This window comes from Lepisma saccharinum, chromosome 8 (genome assembly GCF_977018435.1).
Source record: "Lepisma saccharinum chromosome 8, izLepSacc3.1, whole genome shotgun sequence".
NCBI classification, from domain to species: Eukaryota; Metazoa; Arthropoda; class Insecta; order Zygentoma; family Lepismatidae; genus Lepisma; species Lepisma saccharinum.
This window is the reverse complement of record NC_139236.1, coordinates 9,596,495-9,612,547: the sequence shown is the minus strand read 5'-3', so window position 1 is coordinate 9,612,547 and position 16,053 is coordinate 9,596,495.

Sequence of the window (16,053 nt, the reverse complement as noted above, 5' to 3'; positions counted from 1 at the left end):
TTAACAAGGAAGAAACTAAATCGGCGGATCGTTATTTGTACTCTTGATATAAATGGATTTTGTTCGACACTTGTAAGAATTTTCGAACGTGCATTAGTCGCCATGCCAAAATACGTCATTTCAACTTTGAACTAAAACAAGTGAAATACGACGGATCATAAGTTTGTTCTACGACTGGATTTATTGTGGATACTGAAGTGTAAGCAAGCTTCTGTTATAAAAATCTGCACAATGGATTTGATAAGGAACAGTATGTAACATTGTTATTCGTACACATAGAATTTCCGAGGAAAAAATGTCATATCTACTAGTAAATATAATCATTTACATATGTACAGTGGGATCCATGAGTATTATCGTGCAAATTGTCCATCACCATGTTCGTGCACTTTATTTGACCCGATAAGAGCTTCAAGAATTAAAAGAAAACTCAAAACAAGATGTTGATAACTTCTGCACCAGCATACATAAAAATCCATCGCTTAAAAACACATAGGATGTAAGAAAAAAGTTAATGAAAATAGTCATGGACAATTTGCACGGTAATACTCATGGATCTCACTGTACGTGGAAATTAATGTTAATGAAGGTTTCACCAAAAAAATGTCAATAAAAATGTATGTTCAAAGTGTATAAACAGAGCATATAATTTGTGTGAAAAGAGAAAAACACGCTCTTTCATGCAACATTGTTATTCGTACAGGCAAGAGTTCCAATCTTCCTCGCATACAGCACCACCGCTATTCGGGCGATTTCGTGCAGTTTACAACTTCGTAACAAGTTTTAACATGCAGGCGGCTCCCCGTCAAGCTGAATGCTGGCGTAGGTATTGTTGTAGGCCTATCGTCTATCTATCAGTGTGTTCGAAATGGGCAAGGTGTATAAACAGAGCATATAATTTGTGTTATTAAAAATTTGGCCCTTATGGGTTATTCGTTAAGAAAAATTGGACAAACAGTCAATAAATCACACTCCACAGTTCAATACATAGTAAACAGATTTAGAGAGGAAGGTTCAACACAGAATGAGCCGAGAAAACCAAAAGAGAGTCGGTTGAATAAACGTTATGAACGCTTTACATTAAAAAGAGTGCGAGAAAACCCCCGACTAAGTGTTCCTCAGTTACGACCGTTAGTAGAAAATGTTGCTGGCAAGATGATGTCCGATCAAATTGTTCGACGTGCCTTGTGGAAGAATGGATATCATGGCAGAATACCACTAAAGAGGCCGTATGAAATAAGGTGAATCGCAGGAATAGACTTTCATTCGCGAAAGAGCACATCCACAAGGACCAGAAATTTTGTGATAGTGTCATATGGTCAGACGAGTCCAAGATATAAATATACGGGTCAGATGGGATAAACAGGGTCTGGAGAAAATCAAATAAAGACAATGATCACGTTAACACAGTTCCAACAGTTAAACGCGGTGGTGGGTTAATGATTTGGGGCTGTATGTCGTCCAAAGGTGTTGGTACCATCCATTTTATTGATGGTATCATGGATGCATATGTCTATTTAGACATATTGAAGAACAATGTAAAGCAGAGTACCCAAAAAATGGACATGCCGTCTATCTACAGATTCCAACAAGACATTGACAGTAAGCATAAGGCGCGAGTTAAAATGAATTTGCTAATATGGAATGTGCCCAAACTACTACAAACACCAGGTCAAAGTCCAGACTTAAATCCCATTGAGCATTTATTGGCAATTTTGAAGAGGCGAGTCCATAATACAGGCGTCAAGTCCAAACAAGAGTTGAAAACTGTTGTGCAAGCCGAGTGGAATAAAATAAGCTCTGAAAATGTCGAAAACTGGTGAATTCTATGAAGGACAGGTGTCAAGCAGTAATTAAAGCCAAAGGATACGCATCAAAGTATTAGAACTGTCAGTCAATTTGCTCTGAATATACTTTTCTCTTTTATATTATTAAGTGTACGAATACAAAAGTTGTACAAAAAATGGCATGTTTCTCTTTCAGTTTCATTTAATTTATTATTGTCATTGGTTGTACAGAATTTGGGTAAGATTTTATGTTCCTCTTTTTGCCAATTTAAAAGATAATCGATATCCTTCCCAATGTGAAAATAATTAACCAATTTTTTCCTTGATTAAAATGAAATACCTATTTTGAGCATCTAGCTTTTTAAAAGTATAAATGGCAGATATAGTGGCATATAAGTTGTTTTATGATGATGTGCATGTTTTAATGAAGTTTTAATTCAATAGTATTTTTAAGTAAGTTTTTACAGTAACGTTCATTAATTGCATAAACCCATAATTTTATATTGGTCGTTGTTTGTGAATTAATGCACAATATATTTATGGTTGTTAGTTTTGATACAAAAAGGCAAATGAAGAACTATATTCGTGTTGAATGACAGAGATAATTTACGTGACAATCAATATGCATGTAACAAGTATTGATTTTAACATGTAATGAATAAATCGCTTGGTTCACTATACCTCAAATTCTTTGCTTTCAGTACAATTAGTACATGTAGTTTGTTTCAAGGGATGCATAATGGTGGATTTGTTGGGATTGTGGTGGATTGGTTGCTTATGGGAAATATTAATGCTATTATCTTTCAGCAAAAATCCCTTTTGCAAGTATAAATGTAATTGTTGGTTCATCACGGTATTTGCCCTTTGCATGTATGGTAGCCCAGTACACGCATTCATTATTATTATTATTATTATTATTATTATAACGAGTACGCAGAGGAACGACGTTACAGAAGAGAGCAAAGAAACACATTTTTGGAGGCCCCTGGCTGGCAAAGGTGAACCCGAACATCGGCATGTACCTCAAGAGACTTAGCGCAACATCCGTTGCTTCGTTCTCATTGATGTCCACATGACCAGGGACCCAGCTATAGGTCTTTTTCACTCTTACGGCGGCCGGTCCTAGTTCTGACAAGGGAAGTGGGGAGCCGGGATTACACCGCAGACCAAACAGACAACAGCGGTGGCGCCGAGAGTGGGAAGAAGTACTACGTAAACCTCGTTCTACTGGCTTATGCGTTTCTTATCGTGCAGGATTGGCAGCTTCCCCGCTCCCCCTTCCCTTTCCAGCATTAGGATCGGCTGCCGTAATTGTAGAAAAGACCTTTGGCACTGGCAGATAAGAACAGAAGCAGTCGAATGATGCGCTGCAGTACAGGATGCACGGGATTAAGAAATACCTCATCAGAGTAAATGAGGACTCTTTGGAAAGCGTTTCGTCCAGGGTTTTTAAAACTGCCATATATATGGAACAGGCAGGAAGTTACGCATAACTGTAGTTTTAGAGTCAACAACAAAGGCACAACCAATTGATTCGACTGACTTGGACCCATCCGTATAAAAATACAGTAAAATTGAGGTACTGGGATCGAATATATGAAAATCGCGCCCATACAAAAATCTGTGTAAATCGCGACCAGTTTAAGTATTCATTCCTAGCGACTACCTGGTCACCATGAGTCGCGATCCATGCAGACTTTGAAAGTTCGAAGAGTGAAACAAACATCTATCCAGTGGCCTTTGCATTCTTACCAAACAAAGGAAAAGAGACATACATACGTGTTTTTCGTAATGTACTTAAACATATTAAAGAATGGAATCCTAAAAATATGACCGCTGATTTTGAACCAGCAGCGATTTCTGCGCTAAAAGTTGCGTTCCCATACATTGAAGTGCATGGATGCCATTTCCACATGAAAAAATGTCTGTGGAGAAAAGTGCAAGAATTGGGACTTGGTGGTTAGAAAATTGTGAAGTCCCGGTCAGTCTTGGTAGTTGGTACAGACAGCACTGTAGTAGGCTGGCACAAAAAAATAATAATATGCTGGGAAAGCCGAATCCTAAAAAATTAAAGACATGATCAAATATATGAAGACAGAAGCAGAAAATTCAGCGTGTGCGTTAATAAGGACAGAGTTAAGTATCGAAGCAAACGAAGGAAAGTGTGGATAAAGTGTGAGGGGAGTCAGATTTATTTGAAATATATGATTAATTGAGAGATAGGGACCGTACTGGGCGCTATTTTCGATGGGAGTGTTTTACTCTTGACAGGTAGGGACCGCATTGGGCGCTATTTTCGCTGGGCGCGTTTTACAGGACACCACTGGGATCGAAGCTCTAAAAACTTCTTCTGGTATTTGACCTTTGGTGTCGGTCTTCGTGGAGGAGTGGGTAAAATAGAGTTCGGGTCCAGGGTTCACGGCATCCAATCCCGGCCAGGACCTGGTTGTTCTTTGTGAGTATCCCTTCATCAATTTAATCACATGAACACTCATCCCTGAGCCACCATTGATTGAATTTGTTAATTTTAATTTTACTCCGCCTTCTGTGACCAGGAACTACTGTAAAACTATAACGGAAAAGACGAAACTTTGAACAGTGCAAACAAGTACATTGAACGGAAATAGTCCGTTTCATTGATCCACTCTGAAGGGGAGGAGGAAATGTTGCCTGCACTTTAGTCAGAGGAGGGAGCAAAATATACTCCATTGTCTTGTTACAACTTCAACTTCGTATCATTGAGTGATACGTTATCTAACCAACATTGTCAATCTACTCGTGTCGTCTAATGTATTGCATAAGTCAGTATGTATTCTGTTGATAGCAAACGAACACTGTCGAGAAAACCGCAATCGAACATTCGAGAATAGTCGTTAGGGTTTATACACCTGATCAGCATGCAAGGAATTTCCCCAATAGTGACAATACACCTGCATTTGTACCCAGCTTAGTATGAATACATACTTAACAATATTTCGTTTGTTTGTTATTTCTGGCTTTAAAAATACTAAAAGACATGAATTTATTGGAAGGTTTCCACACATTAAATTCTTGCGTAACAATAAGTTGAATTGTTCTCGGAAGTTCTTGTACAACTTCAAGGAATTTGAAATTTAAAAGAGCTTGTATAACGATACTTCTAGAAAGTGTTTCAAAGTGCTTAAAGGATGAAATATATAAAATTCAGCAATGGAACAATGCATGTTCTAAAACAAAACAGTGTGAGAAAGTAAATGACTTATCATGAACTTATTTATTAAGTTAATTATATTCTCTAATCATAATTACGTAGTAATGATATTGACGAAAATTTGCAATAATGTTTTTCGTTGGAATCCGCTACCCTATGATCTGTTTCTAATCCACGTTTCACCGCAATCCGATGCTTCCAACGGGCTCCAGAAGGATCTGAGTAGGAGGAACTTCAATTCCATTCTTGAATTCACGCGTATATATACAGTGTACTAAGGGTTCTGCTACACCAGTGTTTGTATTGGCAAATAAAACAATCTTGTAATGTAAAGTATGTTTTGTTTTATCTCAATTTATATACCATGCAATAGTGGTTATGTTCTTGTACAATTAAACCGAAATATAGTAAAAAAAAGAACACGTATGTACGTACAATGGGATTAATAACAATAACAGTAATGTGTATTTACTCTCTGCATGAAAGGAACGAATTTCGTTCCATCTCCACTAAAGCAAAGGAGCCGCGAAGGTCTATACGGTGTCAGCATCCCTGGCAGAGTGATCAGCGCAGATCGCTACAAAGTCAGGAGTCCCTGGTTCGAATCGCGGCTAGGATGTTTGTGTTTGTCCGTAAGAGGAAACATGGAATATAGTAAAAATTGATAAGTGTTAAATTTGAGAGAAAGGTGAATGACGTGGAATACTACCGCTTAGGTGTATTCATTTTTCTTTAAAAAAAATGGTAGGGCTTCTGACTGCCACGCGGGACACCTGGAGTGGGTGATGTGGGGTTGGAATTTTTCTGGCCTTGTATCCCACATAAATCGGCTCTTGGGCTCACCAAGCCTCAAATCAATGGGTACCTGTGGGAAACCCGGTCCTATTCCCACATCCCCTAAATGTGCCTTCATGGCACGTTGGTATATGCAAGAGAACTTTACCTTTTCCTTTTCCCCACTAAAGCAAAAAGTTTAATTCACGCATTAGAATTTGCATTTCTGTCATGTGGTTGTTTTTCTTCCACGTTACGAGACCAAGCTGATAGATCTTGTGACGTCCAACGTTTCCGTGAGCTTCCCTGTTATTTCCGAAGTCCCCAGCTGCTAGCTTTCTAATCCACTTGCCAGAGTTTCGTGTGTAGGATTCAACGTTCAACAAGTTGGTGATCGATGGTATGCGAATGAAACCACGAGTGCTGTTAATGTCCCCGCCTTTGGTTCCGTTCTTCAATTTTGAGCTTCATTGGTGAATTGGAGAGGAATTCGAAACACTTCGCTTCCTGCTGTGTTGTTAACTTCTATGATAACATTAAAAGGAATACACATCAAACGACACCAGTTTATTTTCTAAGGATATCAGGGATTGGTGGGGAGGGGGGAGAATTCCTTCCTAGTCACGACTTCAAAAAAAGATTTCCTAAATTTTGAGATCTCGAATAGTCAGAAAATTTAAGGATAGTGTATTTAAAATGCTTAATTCTCAACGTTTTCCGGACAACGGGTGTTAAAATTTCTTGAGAATATAAATTCGTATTCCAAAAATGTAAAAATATACTAATAATGTCTATATCACGTCCCCGCATGGCGAGAACAGTCAGCGGATGTTCGATATAATGGCCGAGAGATGGCAGCACGCGACGAATCTATTAGGAACGTTTATTATAGAAACAATGAGCATGGAAATCGATTGAAAGTATTTGTGAGTATTGGAATCGATTATGTTTATCTTAATTTATGAACTGAGAATAATAATGAAATAGGATTGAGGCTAGAAAAACAAATGATTGCCATGTCGAGCCTATATGATAATATGTAGATCTTAAAGAAGTCAGAAAGTGATTACGATTTTGTGTTTCTATTGTTCTAGCAGGAATGAAATTTCCTGCAGGACTTTCTGGTTGTTTCCCCGGTGTGGCGCCAAGTCATAGGCAGCCCCCAAGCACTTCCGTGTAGGCGCATATATTGCAGACGCGGATGAAGGTGAGCGCAGGACAAGCAGCGCCCCTTGATTACCCCATTTCTCTGCTCGTATTAGGCTGTGGCGCTGCAAGCTAGGTAGCGACCCTATGGAAGGTATACAGCTATTTGAGGTAGTAAGGCATGTATGTAGAATGGTTGTAACCCAAGAAGAATAAATGTATGCACATAGAGGGATGCAATCCCAGAAGAATAAATGTATGTAGATAAAAAGTTCTAATCCCAGAAGAATAAATGTATGCAGATAAAGGGTTGTAATCTGAGACGAATACACGCATGCAGATGGAAGCAGAAAATCTTCAGAAGAAGAAGCCGAGTAGTCCATAGAAGAAGAAGAAGAAGCAGAGTAGTGCATAGAAGTAGAAGCCTGTAGAATTCCATATAGAAGAAGAAGCCGAGAAGTCCATAGAAGATGAGGCCTGGGGAATTTCATATAAGAAGATGAAACCTTTTATTACATAGAAGAAAAAGACCATTCCATTCCATAGAAGAAGAACATAGAGGAAGTTGTATAGAAGAAGAAGCTAATTAATCCATAGAAGTAGAAACATGTGGGATTTCGCATAGAAGAAGAAGAAGATTAATGCATAGAAGAAGAAGCTGGTTAATCCATACAAGTATATCCATGTGGAATTTTACATAGAAGAAGAAGCCCATCAGTCCATTCCTTAGAAGAAGAAGCCTTTGGAAACATAGACATATAGATATACATAAAAGACGGTGACCTACAGAAGAATTTCCATAGAAGAAGAAAGTTGAAAAATTAAAAGGCAAACATTCTCCATCTCAAATTGTATAGAGAAATTTAATCAAATGTCTGAAATGTATTATGTCAACGTTTTCAGAATATATGTCGGTTCATAACTTCTGTAGTGAGTTAAACGAGTTGTTTAATTTAATCCCTTGTTATCAATCAGTTTTAGTTGCCCTGAGTATCTCATGTTTTACCCTGGCCTAAGCCGGACTAGTGCTACCCTCTCCGAGACGTGGCATGTAGAATTCGAGTTATTCACAATGTAGGGAAAATTTCAATATTTCCCTTCGATTATATCACCATTAAGCCTTGTTTCCATTATTATGAAAAAATATAAATATGCTGACCAAGGCAGTAATTTATTTTATTAAAAACATAAACTAAACGTAACGTTTCAACCTTCTAGCAAGGTCTTCATCAGACTCTGTATCAAGTACAAAAGTCTTTTGTACTTGATACAGAGTCTGATGAAGACCTTGCTAGAAGGTTGAAACGTTACGTTTAGTTTATGTTTTTAATAAAATAAATTACTGCCTTGGTCAGCATATTTATATTTTTTCCCTTCGAGTTAATCCATATCAAACGACCATTTAAAAAAGAAATCATTTTTTTCTTTGACCTGTTCAAACTTCTGCCTTACACATATTTTTATTCAATAAAGCTACTAACGGGTTTAATATGCCATTCGTATACGGTGTAATTAGATATAATTAACAAATGCATGGTAGTTCATTGAAAGTAAATGTTTATTCGAAACTAATAGCGTAAATTTGCCTGATTGGGCTCAACTTACCTCGTTGTAACTTTATTATCCATGAAATATCAATCTCGATTCTTTTACAGATACCTCTCATAAAGTACTCTTTACGCTGTAAATATTGCTTTATGCTGTGCATTGATCGCCATCATAGATGTTGGGGACTAACTCTTGAAAAAATTAAAAACTAGCATTTTCAAAGGGCTATAACTCAAAGAGGCAACCAGTATTTTCTGCTAAAACTTTATGTGTTTTCTCAGAACAAATTAGAGCTCTGATATTATATTATTCCCCTACTTTGAAATCATAAACTTTGATTTTTCTTCAAAATTGAATATCAGTTTGGCCCTAAATTTCAGCCATTTGCATTGGAGATGGTGAAAGAAAGGTACAGAACAAAAAAATGTAGTTTGAAATGTACTGAAAACAGGATTGTTATCCCAGCTTTCTATCACTAAATTATCGCAACGGTCTGCAAAGGTCAAAAATGCCGGAAGTCATGAAAGACGAAATTAAGTTTCAGAGAAAAAATACCTGTTTTGATTTACCTTTTCATAGTGGTTACACTAACAAAAAAATGAATTTCTTAAGAAATGATCCATAAACCAATTACTCTTATTTTTTTCGTCTCGTATGGATTGACCCCTTCCCCAACTTTGTCGGTAAATGGCGAACATTTTCCATCCCGCACACACACGCAAGGCATCGGGCAGATAATCTTTCTCTCTCCCTCCCTCCCTCTCTCTCTCTCTCTCTCTCTCTCTCTCTCTCTCAATCTCTCTCTATCTCTCTCTCTCTCTACTGCCCCTTTTAAAGTGAACAAGTTTGAATGAGTGGTTAAGATCAAGAAATCTCATTCGAGAAATCGCAGGTTAAAAATGTAGTCATTGCTAACTTTAATAAAGGTCAAAGGCCACACCAACGTGTGTTTTCCATCTACCCTATCCTGGGCAAGATCGGTGCAACCTTGACTATACCTACCTGTCCTCCTTCGGGTATATCTTAACAGTGGAAATTTCCTTTTTTTTTTCTAAAAATATCTGGAGAAGGATACACATTACCAATTCAGTATCGTGTAACCTTCTCTTTTCATCTGTTTCTCATCTATTTTAGTCCCATTTTTTCTAAAATTAAAAAAAATAACTATTTAATTATATTATTCCCTTTTATACCCATAAAATACTACATGTAAAACGTTTAGTTTTTTTTTAAGCCGAGACGATAGAGGTCTATACACGAAAATAGAAGGTTAATATGTTTTATATAAATTAATAAGTCTATTTTATATTTTGCACATCTCTTTACGACGACAGGGGTCCCGGGTTCGAATCCTGGTCTGGGCATGGATGTTTGTAAGTGACAATTCATCAATTTCATCATGTCATCACTCATCCCCATCTTCGGAAATTAGTCAAAAGTAGCACAAAACCGAAGGAAAATATACCAAATCAATCAATCAAACTATTTTCAATTTTGTCTTTACAATAATAAGATAATAATCCGTGGCTCGACAGCCCTTGAAGGACTTGGCCTCCCGACTGCCAGCGTCCCTCCCGCAATCCTACCTAGAGATTGGAGATCTTCAACCTGTAATGGGGTGACGTGGAGTCAGCACGTCGAACCTCCAGCCGTTATAGGAGATTTATATGACTGTGTTATGCTACTCACTCGTAGCTACCCAAATCACTCACGATGGTGTGTTGCTACCGGTCTATACACAGGCCGAAAACCCAGAGACTGAACCCAGGCGGACTCAAAGCACAGCACCTTAGGCCGCACAGGAACGGAGGAGGACGAAATTTTGTCTTTAACATCCTTCTCATTACTTAATATTACTCCTAAGTACTTGAATTTTGGCTGTTACAATGAACTGTGATCAAAAACTAAATTTTCATTATCATCTAACTCTTGATTTTGGACCTGTGAATGTAACTTGAAACTTTAAATTTGCTAACTAACTCTCAAGCCTTCTTAAACCCGAAGGTTCATTGCTGCAACAACACATGCATTCCATCTTTCCCTATCTTGAGCAAGTTCTATATACTCTTTTTAATCCCTACCGATTTCCTTTAGGTCCATCTCAACGTTGTCCCTCCATCTTCGTCTTGTCCTTCCTACAGGTATCTTACCATCAGGTTTCCCAACAAGAATCATGTAAACTCCTCTTTCCTCTCCCATTCGTGCCACATGGCCTGCCCACCTAAGTCTTCTTGATTTAATTATCCTAATAATATCTGGACATGAATACAAATTATGTAGTTCTAAATTATGTAACATTCTCCACTCACCTGTCTCCTCACCCCTTTTAGGTCCAAAGATTTTCCTAAGGATCTTATTTTCAATACTCTCAATTTATGTTCCTCTTTCAATGTAAGGGACCAAGTTTCACATCCATATAATACTACAGGCAAAATTACTGTTTTGTACATTTCAACTTTTAGTTTCTTAGATATTAAACGAGAAGACAAACGTTTATGAAGAGAGAAGTAACATGCATTTCCTGAATTAAGCCTACTTTTTATTTTCTCTTTAATATAATTTTCATTTGTTAGTATTACTCCTAAGTATTTGAATTTGGAAACTGGTTCAAACGAGTTGTTATCAATAATTAGATTTTGATTATTACCTAACACTTGGTTTCGGCCTGTAAGCATATATTTAGTTTTCTCTTTGTTAACTTCCAAACCTATCTCTTTAGCAGTTTTGAAAAATATTTTAGCATTATTCTTAATTGTATTCACATCATCCCCCTGTAAGTCTACATCATCTGCATATACTGACAACTGAGTCACACCATTTAATTTTAGTTCGCATTACTACTTTACTTTAGAAATATTTTTATATTATTCTCAGTTGTATTCACTCTATTAACTAACACGTCTATATAATAAACATATGTAAACTGAGTTACAGATCTTAATTTTAGCTCCTACCTTCCTAACAGAATAGAATATTTGAAGGTGTAGTAGAAAAGTTAAGCGAATAAGGCATCTTCTTCTTAACCCATTGTTAATTGTGAGTTTATGAGATATTTTCTGTTTCATCGAGCCATACCCTTATCATATTTACCAGCTTTCATGCAGTCCACAACCAACCAACATAATCATAAGCTTTGAAGTGAGTACAACTTCTAAAGTACCCTTTGTGAACATTATTATTATATTCCAATATTTTGAAGCTCTTCCTAATACTAACTAACTGACTAACTCCCTAGCCTTCTTAAACCCGAAGGTTCATGGCTGCAGCAACACAGGTCTTCCATCTTTCCCTATCTTGAGCAAGTTCTATATACTCTTTTCCATCCCTACCAATTTCCCTTAGGTCCATCTCAACATTGTCCCTCCATCTTCGTCTTGACCTTCCTACAGGTCTCTTACCATCAGGTTTCCCAACAAGAATCATGTAAACTCCTCTTTCCTCTCCCATTCGTGCCACATGGCCTGCCCACCTAAGTCTTCTTGATTTAATTATTCTAATAATATCTGGACATGAATACAAATTATGTAGTTCTAAATTATGTAACCTTCTCCACTCACCTGTCTCCTCACCCCTTTTAGGTCCAAAGATTTTCCTAAGGATCTTATTTTCAAATACTCTCAATTTATGTTCCTCTTTCAATGTAAGGGACCAAGTTTCACATCCATACAATACTACAGGCAAAATTACGGTTTTGTATATTTTAACTTTTAGTTTCTTAGATATTAAACGAGAAGACAAAAGTTTATGAAGAGAGAAGTAACATGCATTTCCTGAATTAAGCCTACTTTTTATTTCCTCTTTAATATAATTTTCATTTGTTAGTATTACTCCTAAGTATTTGAATTTGGAAACTGGTTCAAACGAGTTGTTATCAATAATTAGATTTTGATTATTACCTAACACTTGGTTTCGGCCTGTAAGCATATATTTAGTTTTATCTTTGTTAACTTCCAAACCTATCTCTTTAGCAGTTTTGAAAAATATTTTAGCATTATTCTTAATTGTATTCACATCATCCCCCAGTAAGTCTACATCATCTGCATATGCTAACAACTGAGTCACACCATTTAATTTTAGTCCTTTCGTTAGTTTCTTTTACCTTCCTTACAGCATATTCTAAGGCAAAATTAAAGAGCAATGGAGATAATGCATCTCCTTGTTTTAACCCATCATGAATTGTAAATTTGTCAGACATATTAATACCCACACGAATTTTACTTTCTGTTTCACTGGTGCATATTTTTATCATACTAACAAGCTTCTTAGGTATTGCAAACTCTACTAATATATTATATAATTTATCTCTTATGACCGAATCATATGCTTTTTTTAAATCAATGAATGACTGATGGACATTTTGATTATATTCTCACATTTTTCAAGTGTCTGTCTGATGTGAAAAAATTGATCTGTAGTTGATCTGTTACGTTTAAATCCACATTGATAATCACCTATAATTTCATTAGCATATGGGGTTAGTCTTGTTAAAGAATGTTAGATAATATTTTATATGTTGTTGAGAGTAGAAAAATTCCACGGTAATTATTGCAGTTCATTTTATCACCTTTTTTAAACACAGGAACAATTATGGATTCTTTCCACTGTTGAGGGATTTCTTCTTTATTCTATATTAAACAAATTAATTTATGAATTTGACATATTAATGAATTTCCACCATATTTAATTAACTCAGCTGGTATTAAATCAATGCCAGGTGCTTTGTTATTCTTTAGCCTTTTAATAGCATCTTTAACTTCAGTCAAGTTAGGTTCTGGAACTAAAGGATCTGCTGTGTGTACTTCATTTACTTCTGATTTATCTCGTACATGAACATTTAAAAGGTCATTAAAGTAGTTCTTCCATCTATTTAGAATATCGCTTGGGTCAGCTAGAAAATCACCATCTTTATCTTTTATCAAGTTTACTTTAGGTTGCCACCCCTTTCTAAACTCATTTACACCTTTATATAAATCTCTGATATTTTTATTTTTGCTGTTTGTTTCAATTTCGTTAATTTTTCTTTTCAAGTAATCTCTTTTTTTACTTCTTGCGCTCTTCCTAATATGAAATCTTTATTAAATTTTATCTCCTATGTTTAAACCCACATTAATAATCACCAGTAATTTTATTAGAATCATTAGAACATGAAATTAGTTTTGTTTATTAAATGGAAGATAATAATTTATATGATGTTGAAGGGAGAGAATTCTACTATAGTTATTACTGTTAGTTTTCTCGTATTTTTAAAAAACACCAGAATATAAACAGATAAGTCTAAATCCAAAGGAAAACTTTTAAATAATTTTCTTTTATTTCATATTACACAAAGTAATATATGGAGTTAAAATATTAATATATTTGCACCATATTTTATTAATTATGCTGAATTAAAACTATATCTTGCAACTTTTATAATTGTATTGGCAATTTTAGCTTCAGCAATGCTAGGTGATCCTGCCTTGTATATTTGATTTAAAATGTGACTTCTCATTCAGGTAATTTTTCTGTAAATGTATAAATTACAGCTAAAAATTTTTAATACTTTGTCACGTTCATTTTAGGTTACAGTTCATTTCTAAATTCATTTACACCATATATTTATATTATAGCCTACGTGAAATATTATTTATGTTGATTTCTAAATAGTTACGAATTTTTGGAAGACGTATATTTTTTGAGTACCACTCAATGCATAGTGATTTCGGTAAAACAGCTGCTTAAAGAGAAGAAATGGATAATTTATATTATGTGGTATTTATCCCCGAAGTCTATGGCGTGGTGGAATCCTCGTCGTCTTGTTATCAAGGGGTCCCGGGTTCGATTCCTGGTGGAAGCACATAGCGGTTCGGCTCCCTCTTTAAAATGTACCCCTACTGTGCATAAAGAGGACTTAAAAACACCAACTTAACTTATCTCAGACGTTTGAGCAAAATAAACCATCTATCCTACCACGACTCCATACTTTCGTCTGTCCACACTTCCTCTACCAAGATTCCATGTAAATAATTCATATTTGTGTTTGTTTATATCAGCCACCCTAATGTATTTTTAATGTCTGGATCATGAAATCTGAACAATCTCTTGGATTCCAAACGGAATGCAATGCAAAAATTTCTCTAAGTTTGAAAGAATTGTCATCCTTCAACTCCTTTGCCGCACTCAGCACAATTCCAAGAAAATATAGCGCTACGACGTCAGGGGGTTCGAATCACTGCCTGGGCATGGATGTTTGAGAATATCCATTCATCAATTTCATCATATCATCACTCATCCCCATCTTCGCTAATTAGCCAAACGTGGCACAAAAGCAAAGTAATATAAAGCAAATCAATCAATCAGTCCAAGAAAATAGGTGGAATCCAAAAGAAGACAAGTGATTCTGAAGATGATTTCTTGTTGGTTGCCATAAAAGCATGAATAATGTAAAACGTTGCTATTTTAAATCGTTCGATTACTTTGATTTTTTTATATATGTTCCAATACTTCAATATCTGTTAGTATTTTATGAATCTACTATCTGCACGAACTACTCACATTCAGGCGCAAATATTTGTTCCTACAAAAGAAATCCATCAGGTAATTCACACGTACAACCATTTAATAAGTGACAAAGTAATTATTTATAATTGTCTCAGTCAGAGATCGAATAGAACAAATAATCTCTCTGTGTAAAAAGGCAAGATAGGTTCAAAATCCGATTCATGTCTAGCAAGTAAAATATGGAATCAACTACCTGTAAACTACAGAAAGGGGAAAATTTTGGCGAAATTTAAATGACAAATTAGGACATTAATTTACGAATACTGGCATCGTGCCTCGTTTACATCATGACTTTCCTCCCATATTTGTAATGTTACATTTAGTATCAAATTCCATTTGTCCGTCTGTCTTTATATGAGAGTTTACATTTTAAAACAAATGACATTATAGCAACCCACCAGTAACAAATAAAAACATAATTACAGTTTATGGGCTAAATGTAGATGAGATAATTATTTTAATAAAGCATTAGTTATACCGATTTAGATAATTATGAAACTATAAATGCTACAAAGATAAAATTTTGTGTATCCAATTAACATTCAATTGATAATTAGTAATGAAGTGAAGTATCCCCATTAGTAATTCGTTAAAAAAAACTATAACCAAAAACCGAGAGATGTCCCCACTGTACAGGTTAGTACCCATGGAGCATATAGCGGTTAATTACTAAATGGAGCTGCAACTTGTTTTCACATTCTCTTACATGAGATTACATTACTCCATCCACCTGAACTCTAGGGTCTGGAGAAGCACACTTCAAAACTCTTTGTAAAAGTTTCCAACTCCCACGAAGACTTCCAAAGTAGCAACCTCTCACCACGAAATTTTAATTAAGTGTGGTAATTTAGACGCTACGAATCTCAGGAAAGATGAATACAGTAGCACACCTTGATAGAGTGTTTGCTTCTCTCTGCCATAATATATAATGCGCTGTCTTGCTGAAAAGAGAAGACTTTATATCTTGAGGTGCGGCCTACCTCATAGCCTAGAAACCTTGGACTCAGGAAACTTTACTAATACAACTGTTTTTACAAATACAGTTGTACTATAACTTATTTGAATCAG